The 7989-nt window shown below is 48.8% G+C and overlaps 2 pseudogenes; one reads left to right on the top strand and one right to left on the bottom strand.

The window, feature by feature from the left end:
- The first annotated feature begins 2663 nt into the window (after positions 1-2663).
- On the top strand, positions 2664-2770 carry LOC120942194 (annotated as a pseudogene).
- A 4507-nt stretch (positions 2771-7277) lies between these two features.
- On the bottom strand, positions 7278-7426 carry LOC120942157 (annotated as a pseudogene).
- Between the last annotated feature and the right edge of the window lie 563 nt (positions 7427-7989).

Genomic DNA, 7989 nt, shown 5'->3' with positions numbered 1-7989 from the left:
GGCCGCTATTTGTGCTGTAATAAATTTTTACATATAAAAGAAATGTTCCGGGGGGGGGGGGGGTACAAGATGCACTGCAGAGAGGGGAATGTAAGGCATGCGGCATAACTCAGCTGCTTACCTGCTCCAGGCGCATTGAGTACGAGAGTACGAGAGTCCCGACGTCACTTCCTGTTCTTCCAGTGACGACGGAACTAGCATAGAGACGGCGGGTTTACACAGAAAGTGTGTGCACCCGCCCAGCCATAACATTACAGTCCATTGCGCCGGAAGCAAGTGGCGCGATAGCCGCGCCACAAAGGCATTTTTTGGCTGCCACATCTGCAATTCCGTGATTGCACAGACGTGGCACTACCCATACGGCACTGTGCCCGGCGTCCCGGACACAGTGCACCTAGGACCTTTTTTGGATTATTTTTTCCCTTAAAGGGACATGTTTAAATAATTTTTTTTTTTACTGACTGGGGGAGGGGGGCGGCGCCCGGGCGCCCCCTATGGACGGGCCGCCACTGGCTGTGTGTTGAGTTATTTTGAGGGGACAGCAAATTTACACTGTTATACAAGCTGTACATTCACTACTTTACATTGTAGCAAAGTGTCATTTCTTCAGTGTTATCACATGAAAAGATATAATAAAATATTTACAAAAATGTGAGGGGTGTACTCACTTTTGTGAGATACTGGGCCAGATTCATGAACAATGGTGCAGATTTGCACCGGCGTGGTGCATCATTTTTAGACTACACTGGTCCAGCGCGGAGAGGCAGTTAGGTGATTCAAGAAACTTTTTTTGTCTACGATGCCCCAGCGGGGCGGATTTTAGACGGCGTAAGGCGGGGTAAGGCCAACTGGGAGTCACCCTATGCTAATGAAGTGCCGACCGTGGCGCAGGGGTCACACCGGGGCGCATCTTAGACCGCACATGCTCAGTGACATCCAGGGGTAAATGCCCCAATCTGCACATGCTCAGAACTGCGCCCTGGCGTGATCCCTGAGCTACGCCGGTCCACTACCAATGCCCAGTCCATAAATCAGCCCAGACTTCCGCCCTGCAGGTGCAAATGTATTTAAGCTTTTTTTTTCCAAGCTAGGTCGTTTGCATTGTGGTGGGGCAGTTATGGCTGGTGAGGTCATCCTGCAGGATGCTGGTTAATTCCAGGATGACTTCACGGCTGAACCTGTAGGTGCGATACACCTCCACTTCCCCCATGTCAAAGACGTTAATGCGCGGGTGGAAGATCCTCTCCCGTGCCCTCCTACGTGCCCTTCGACGCAATAGTGCAAGGACCACGGCTGCCCCTGGCATGTTGGCACACAGATGTGTTGTCCAGCAAGTGTTGTTGCTGTAACGCTGCTGCTTTAGCTGCTCTCCAGCTGACCTCTGCAAGTTTGGTGCAAAGTTACCCCTGCTTTTATGAGGTGTAACTTGGCGCCGGAAATTTCAGCTCCGCTCACCGGGAGTAGCCTGCGCCGGTCAAGCTTAAGTTGATGAATCGGCCCAACAACCTCATTTGCATATTTAAAACACAAAAACCATGGCCGCGCCAGATCCGACCAGCGTAAATCTGCGCCAACGCCGCGCCGGCATGGAAAGGTTACACCGAGGCGATGAAGTCTATTTGGAGGCGTAATCTGGTTCTCTGGGTACGGTGCAGGGATCCGCCGGTGCAAATCTGCACTTACGCCGCGCATCTACCAAAAAAATGGTGTAAGTGCTTCATGAATCTGGCCCACTGTGTATATATAGTTACATACTTTGCACTTTACATACTGTACATTCACATCAATCCCTGTCCTCAAGGAGCTTACAATCTAAGGACCCAATCCCATATGAATAAATACATATACTAGGGTCAATTTAGACAGGATCCAATTACTCTACCGACATGTCTTTGGAGTGAGGGAGGGAAGTCATGCCCCTGAGACCCAGACTGAGCACACCAGGCCGCATGTCCTAACAAGAGGTGGCTAATGAAGGTGTCCCCAACCCCCGGGCCTGTCGATGACTGGGCCACACGGTGAGAGGTAAGTGTGGTGACCACAATCCAGACAGGGCTGTTACAGACTACGTTTGCCTCGCACCTCCAGCTATGCGGCCATGCATGCCTGTGTCTCCTCTCCCAGCTCTACCACCCCACCAAGGGTGTCATCCTATCAGCAGAGCATAGCAGGGGGGGGAGAAGCTGAAGATCTGCACAGAAAGCGGGAGTCTTTTCATATCACCCGCTTGCTATTATAATCCAGAGAGGACACACAGGCTGAATCCTGCCTCTACCCTGCTGAAGGTAGGACTGTGCAAGGGAGACAGAGTGTAAAAGGGAGCACTGTGCTTAGAGAGAAAAGGGTTGAGGGTATGACTGCAAGGGGCACTGTGATGGGAGGGGCTGTGATTGCTAGGGGCACTGTAATGTATTGGGCCACTGTGATATAAAGGGGACTGCACTGTAAAGGGGCACTCTAATTATTAATGTGCCCCTTTCCAGTGAAGTCCCCTTTATATCACAGGGTGGAGAAAATCTGCACTCTGTGAAAATCCCGTCACCAACCGCCCCCACAAATATGTATCCTAAAGGGATGCATATAAGGGGTAGCAAAAGAACAGGGCTTACAATAGGAGACTAAAGAGGTTAGAGAAGATACAGTACATGGACTTAATGAGCATTGTCGCTTCTCGGCCTTTTGGCTAAGATCAAGTGTAGTATCTGTTCTTATCAGTTGTCAGAGGAGCGCTGAAGCACCTCCTACATGGGGAGGGTGGATGCAATCCAATGACGTCATTGCACCTGGAAGGATGGTTTCAGCAGGGACTACGCCGTGCTGCCCGACAGATACTGGGGGCCGGCCTATGGTTGCGTCTGAGCCATCTGTAAGGGTGCTCCTGGTGAGGATGGGTGGCTGCGCTTGGTCTGGTCTTTTTGCCAAGTTCTAGTCTGGCCTTCTGGCTGGCCGGTGTAAGTGCTGTCCCTGTCAGAGATCTGGTAGGAGGAGCTGGTACTGCCCTGAGAGTAGACGGGGTAAGACCATGCAAATCCGCCGGGTTGATGGGGGGTCTGATTAAGTATGTTCCCTGGGTGTGTTCTAACTGTAGGGGGGTGGCCTCACTAGGGGAAATGACTGATCTTCTGTTCATACATTGTATGAACAGAAGATCAGCATGTGGCCTGCGCAAGAGCCGACGTATAGCTACAGGCTCTCGCACAGGGGAGCCGACCTGCCGCCGTATAACTGTGGCGGCTGGTCGGCAAGCAGTTAATCTATTGCCTATGTTTGTCACATTTTTGTCTTTTTTCGTTTGTGCACATTATTTGTTCACTGAGTGATTAATAGGGTGCTGGTCCTCGGGGCAGCCCTGAACGTCTTGGGAGTAAGTGTACATTGCCTTCCCCCTGCTCTCATGGGGTCTCCCTTCGGGGGAGCCCCACCTAGTACTGGGAGGGTTCTGTTTCGGCAGTCCCTCCAAGGAAGTTGTGTCTGTGTCGGCTTCGGTTGCTCGGACCACAATACCTCAGTCCCCGTCTGGAGCCTAATGCCCCGGGGGATCAGGGTTTGGGTCCTTTTTCACAGGAGGACCACTTGACGTTGCACCCGTCTGCACGTTTTTGTGAACACTCTTTATGTGTGTGCACATTTTTTCTGCACCGGGTGGAGTTTTTTGGGTGTGTTCACAAGCCATAGGCTTTTCAAAAAAAAGAGAGCATAACGGGCATAACTCACCCTGATGTCAGCCAAGGTCCTGGCAGAAGTCTGCATTGATGACATGAACCTTACTGTCTGGAGGGGGCCATAAAATAGAAGATGTTAATTTTATCCAAAGAACAGCAGTCTGAAATGCTTGTAGTACAGTGTAAGTAGTATGAGAATCCGCTTCTACTCACCAATAAACCCACAAGGGTATGAATGGCACTGAATGTAGCCCATAGCAGTCATTGGGTTTTCATTTATAAATCTGTACTATGTAACAGTGGGGAAAATAATTATTTGATCCCCTGCAGATTTTGTAAGTTTGCCCACTTACAAAAAAATGAGTCTGTAATTTTTATTGTAGGTTATTTTAAATGATAGAGACAGAATATCAACCAACAATAATTGAGAAATGATCAAACATAAGTAGATATCTCTCCCTCAGCGCTCATGAGAAATAAAATACCAAAACCTGCTACTATAATAAAAAAACATTGTATCAGAAATATGTTTAAAAATAAATTATTTAAACATTAATAGCGCTTTTTTTTTAAGATTGATACACAGTCCACTTGAACAGTGAGAGTAGCCAAATATGAAATGAAAGATTGTCCACTCAAAGAATAGGCAATAAGAAATCCTTGCAGCTTATTGTTCGGGATGATCACCCTCACCACACTGCTTTTGTATAACAATGCCCCAAAGGTAGTTCACTTACCAAATATTACTTGGTTAAAAGCATACAGTGGCCCATATTCTCTCTAAATATCCGCCTGCTGCGCTTAAGGCACTTACACTCCGCTGTCCCAACTTACTGGAGCAGGTGTTATATTCCTCAAACACTTGCTCCCTAAGTTGGGACAGCGGAGTGTAAGTGTCCCGGCGTAGCCTGGCGGATCTCCAAGGGGGCGGCTTCTATTCAAATGAAGCGCGCCCCCGATGCGAAAGAACTGGGAATGCGCCGGGCTTCAAAAAGCCCAGTGCGCATGCTCCAGTTCTCGGCGGAAAACGTCAATGACGCCGACGTGTGCGTCATTGACGTAAAGTCGTATTCAAGAACGACTTACGTAAACGACGTACCCGACGAAAAAACACGACGGGGACCCGACGCCATTCGTAACATGGCCTACGCGAGACTTGCGGAAACTTACCCCTCATATAGCAGGAGTAAGTTTCCTCTTACGCAAACGACGTTAGCGACGGTTACGCGACGCGAACTCGTTCGGGAATCGGCATAGAAGGATCATTTGCATACGCAAATGACTCCTTCACGTAAATGCCATCTAGCGGCGGCCGGCGTCATTGCATTTAAGATCCGCCAGTGTAAGTGACTTACAGATGGCGGATCTTAAGTGTATCTATGCAAAAATGATTCTAAGAATCAGGAGCATAGATACACGGGCCAAAAAAGGGAGTTACGATGGAGTATCCTGAGTTACTCCATCGTAACTTCACTGAGAATATGGGCCAGTATCTTTAGGTAGTTGTTGTCAGCAAACTCTGTATGTCTTCATCCGATAATGCTGGGTTAGTAAGTGGATATTACGTGGCTGTTGTCAGCGAACACTGCATACCTCCATCTAAATATTGCAATTCTTAGATGTGATGGCTTTATTCGTTTTTTTTAAGGCTTTCTTTCTTCGATTGTCATCTGGTGATCCAGCCAGCCAGTCTATTGGTTTTCAAAAGAACAAGCTCTCTTTTTTTAGGCACTGATCATTGTATTAGTGTCACTGGACCCCAAAAATTGTCCGATTTTTCTGCCGCAATGCCGCTATAAGCCGATGATCGCCTCCATTACTTTGGTACCTTCTGGCTCTCTGCATAAAGTTTAGTAGAATTAAATCCTTCTCAGACTGCAGGTTGATCATCAAGTCAAGGCAAGGCCCACAGTCTTCAGTATCTTCTCAAGTCCAGATAAATTCATATATGGCTTTAAAGCATACAATTTGATGGTCGGGAACAGGTAGACCCAAAGCAAAGTTATTGACAACACCTACATCATAAGGTGAGGTTTGAACCACTTAGCAGTAGAGCAGAATATCAACCAAAAATCTAGAAAAAAACACGATACAAATGTCATAAATTGAATTGCAGTTTAGTGAGTAAAATAAGTATTTGATGCCCTACCAACCAACCAACAATACTTCTGTCTCCCACAGATTGACTACAGTATGTACTCATGTGGTACACAGACTAGTCCTGTCAATGTAAGAAGGTGCTCCTAACGACAACTCATTATGTGTATAAAAAACACCCGTCCACAGAATCTCCTTCTTCCATTGAAACCTCACCATGATGGGCAAGACCAAAGAGCTGTTAAAGGACATTGGGGACAAGATTGTAGACCTGCACAAGGCTGGAATGGGCTACAAGACCATGAACAAGAAGCTTGGTGAGAAGGAGACAACAGTTGGAGCGATTATTTGCAAATGCAAATCCAAAATAATCATCAATTGCCCTTGGTCTAGAGCTCCATGCAAGTTTTGGCCTCATGGAGTAAGATTTTTTTTTTTTTGAAAAGCCTATGGCGTGTGAACACATTTAAGAACTCCACCCGGTGCAGAAAAAATGTGCACACACATAAAGAGTGTTCACAAAAACGTGCAGACGGGTGCAACGTCAAGTGGTCCTCCTGTGAAGAGGGACCCAAACCCTGATCCCCCGGGGCGTTAGGCTCCAGACAGGGACTGAGGTACTGTGGTCCGAGCAACCAATGCCGACACGGACCCAACTTCCTCAGAGGGACTGCCGAAACAGAACCCTCCCAGTACTAGGTGGGGCTCCCCCAAAGGGAGACCCCATGAGAGCAAGTGAACTAAGCCAGAAGGCCATGTCCACCCACTCCCAAGACGTTCAGGGCTGGCCCGAGGACCGGCACCCTAATAATCTCACAGTGAACAAAACGTGCACAAACAAAAATAAGACAAAAACTTGACAAACATAGGCTTAAATAAAAGAAAGTGGGGGAAAGGGATAGTGAAGAAGAGAGTGAAAGAAGTGGTCATTGTGATCAACAATGACCAGGCCCTCCGGCCAGGAATAAAAAATTCCTCCAGTCCTAGCCAAAAGGCCCGGCCCAGGAGGCAGGTGCTAAAAAAAGCGTGTATCTGGTGCAGTGACCGTGGTATCTTAAATCAATGTGTCCCTCACACACAGTGATCTTCAGATACCCCTGGACTGCCACTCCAGGGGCACATGCACCATAGGCTTTTCGTTCCATATCCGACCCCCCGACCGGCCAGTGCAGCCCTCCACCCCTGCCAGCAACCCGGCGGATTCGCACGGTCCTACCCCCTCCACCACAGGGCATCACCAGCTCCTCCTACCGAATCGCTGACAGAGATAGCACTTACACCAGCCAGCCAGAAGGCCAGACTAGAACTCGGCAAAAAGACCAAGACCAAGCGCAGCACCCATCCTCACCAGGAGCACCCTTCCAGATGGCTCAGACTCAACCATGGGCCGGCCCCCAGTAACTGTCGGGCAGAACAGCGTAGTCCCTGCTGAAACCATCCTTCCAGGTGCAATGACGTCATTGGATTGCATCCACCCTCCCCATGTAGGAGGTGCTTCAGCGCTCCACTGACAACTGATAAGGACAGATACCACACCTAGTCCTAGCCAAAAAGCCTAGAAGCGACAGGGAAGACACCACGATCAGCACGGCCAGAGTGCAATAGCCGAGCCTCGCCCTGGGAAAACCACCTTCATGATCATGGTGTCTCCCCTGCCAGGTAAGTAGTAAGAATGTTCAATAAGAATGTGAGGGATCAGCTAAGAACTGCAGAGGAGGAGCTTGTGAATGATCTGAAGGCAGTTGTAACCACAGTCACCAAACCATTGGTGACACAATACGCTGCCATATATGCTTCCTGATGACGCATATGCAAATGAAAAACGCACAGAGGCTGCTGGGAATTATCTTAACGCACGCCGCTCTTTGAGGAAACACAGGGGTAGACATGCCGACATCCAATACTCCACATACACGGCAGGATCAGCTTAGTGCCGGCTCAGAGGCACATTAATATGTGAGTGTAATGATCTACTTTTTTTTTTTTTTTTTTTTTGTATTTTTTTTTTTTTTTTTCGTGTACTCGAGAGAGGAGCCGGACTGCAGGAGTTGGGAGTAGGCAGGCCTCCCCCAGAGGCAATCTGCCACCTTTCTCCATGCCCCGGGTGGCAATGGCGGGTGTGTGAGGGGGTCCTCCCACACAGCCCGCCCTACCTGCTCCGCTTTGAAGCCCAACGGGGCAGAGGGACTCCCTATAAGGGAGTGAGAGGATTAGCCCGCTCAACCAGCCC

This window comes from Rana temporaria, chromosome 5 (assembly GCF_905171775.1).
Source record: "Rana temporaria chromosome 5, aRanTem1.1, whole genome shotgun sequence".
NCBI lineage: Eukaryota > Metazoa > Chordata > Amphibia > Anura > Ranidae > Rana > Rana temporaria.
This window is presented reverse-complemented; position numbering and strand designations above follow the sequence as displayed.